We start from the raw sequence: 2348 nt of genomic DNA on the forward strand, positions 1-2348 counted from the left end.
TTGCGCCTTAACCTAACCTGTATTGCGCCTTAACCTAACCTGTATTGCGCCTTAACCTAACCTGTATTGCGCCTTAACCTAACCTGTATTGCGCCTTAACCTAACCTGTATTGCGCCTTAACCTAACCTGTATTGCGCCTTAACGTAACCTGTATTGCGCCTTAACGTAACCTATATTGCGCCTTAACGTAACCTATATTGCGCCTTAACCTAACCTATATTGCGCCTTAACCTAACCTATATTGCGCCTTAACGTAACCTATATTGCGCCTTAACGTAACCTATATTGCGCCTTAACGTAACCTATATTGCGCCTTAACGTAACCTATATTGCGCCTTAACGTAACCTATATTGCGCCTTAACGTAACCTATATTGCGCCTTAACGTAACCTATATTGCGCCTTAACATAACCTATATTGCGCCTTAACCTAACCCACATTGCGCCTTAACGTAACCTATATTGCGCCTTAACGTAACCTATATTGCGCCTTAACGTAACCCACATTGCCCCTTAACGTAACCCACATTGCGCCGTAACGTAACCCAACACACGTTGGGCCTTAACCCAACACACGTTGGGCCTTAACCCAACACACGTTGGGCCTTAACCCAACACACGTTGGGCCTTAACCCAACACACGTTGGGCCTTAACCCAACACACGTTGGGCCTTAACCCAACACACGTTGGGCCTTAACCCAACACACGTTGGGCCTTAACCCAACACACGTTGGGCCTTAACCCAACACACGTTGGGCCTTAACCTGCTCTGTAATTGTCATACGACGCGTTAAATTAGTGTAGTGTTGCCTAACTGCAACCCCCGCAATATAGTTTGCTACTCGCACTGCCCGGTCCCCAGTGTATCGCTTCATGTTAAACACCTTGCAGCTATACACTGTAATGTGGATGGCAGCAGGACGTACATGCTCAATGCCCTTTGCAGTTGTTCATTGGCATTTGCAGTTGTTCATTGGCATTTGCAGTTGTTCATTGGCATTCGCATGGCGAAGCACTTAGCCTACGCTGTGGTACGGCCTGTGTCAACTGTCCGCTGATGTTGTACGTCCAAATCACACACTGTACTGCACATTGGTCCTCATGTACTGAATGATACATCGTGGTACATGTGACCGTACAACGACTGCGCCAACAACGGCGAACCATGCGGTCCAAATGTTGTGCACTCAGCTACGTGTCGTCTCCCTATAAGAGCTGGATTGCAGTGTGGTATGCCCTGGATGGCGATCAGCATGAGCCGTCTGTTGATGTAGTGGCGCGTGTTGTCAGACGTAGTCGTCTCCTCTCACACACCGTGATAGCATGGTGCACTGCGTTCCACATCTGCGACATGCGACAGAGGCCGGTTGACAGTCGTTCGCGCAATGGACATCGCATACGTACGGGGGCCACCTTCCACGTGTTCGCGAAGCGTGCACATGTTGTTGCGTGTATGTGGGCAGACATAGTGTGTCGTGACACCTGACACAGGCATGCAACAATCGTTGAATTTGCAAATGGCGATGGACGCCTACGTTTGCTGGTGACGTTACGCAAATGAACAACTGGTAAACCGTTGTGGTGCGGTTGTTCTCGATAGAGGTGAATCAGTGATGGCGACGATCGGTTGAGCTACCAACCGGTTGTTCCAGCGATACCCACCATGCCCACGAACGTGAATGGCATCTGGGTGTGAAGCGATACGCGGCGGTGGCTGGGTGGGACCGTCCCCGGCCGGTGAGGGGGGGCCTCCCGGCGTGCTGGCCGCGCGGTGCGTGGGCGCACGCGCTACAGCCGGCTGGTGGGGGCGGCCAGTGGCAGGCGCGCCGGCCGACGGAGGCGGCAGGCGGCGCAGCTGCGCGCCGGCGCACCCTGCACGCGGCGCCGTGCGGCCAAAGTAGGTCCTCGCGGGCCCGGTGCGAAGCGCGGTGGACATCTGCAGTGTGCTGGTCCGATTGAGGACTGTGTGCGCTGAGGATGCGCCGCCGCCCGGCGCTCGGCGCCGCGACGCCGTCTGCTGCTCGGTCGCCTCTGCGGTTCTCGCAGGTGGTTTGTATCGCAGCTGTGCGGACGTGTTGGCGCGTGCGCTGTGCTGGAAGAGTTCGCTTCGGCACCCAAGTGGGGCTTTTGTCCTTCTGTGGCGCTGGCGTTGGAGCTGCCGGTCACCGTAGGTGGCGCGTGTTGTCTCCCGCCGGCAATGCCACGACAGCACGCTCCCGGGCCTCTGTCGGCAGCGGCAAGCTCAGTTGGGAGCACGGGTGGTCGCACCTAAAGCGTCTACTCGCCAAACTCCGGGCGATTGCGCCTCTCTCGAACCCGACCAAGTACTTAGGACGGCGCTGCGCGC

Source organism: Schistocerca serialis, unplaced genomic scaffold (genome assembly GCF_023864345.2).
Source record: "Schistocerca serialis cubense isolate TAMUIC-IGC-003099 unplaced genomic scaffold, iqSchSeri2.2 HiC_scaffold_1196, whole genome shotgun sequence".
NCBI classification, from domain to species: domain Eukaryota; kingdom Metazoa; phylum Arthropoda; class Insecta; order Orthoptera; family Acrididae; genus Schistocerca; species Schistocerca serialis.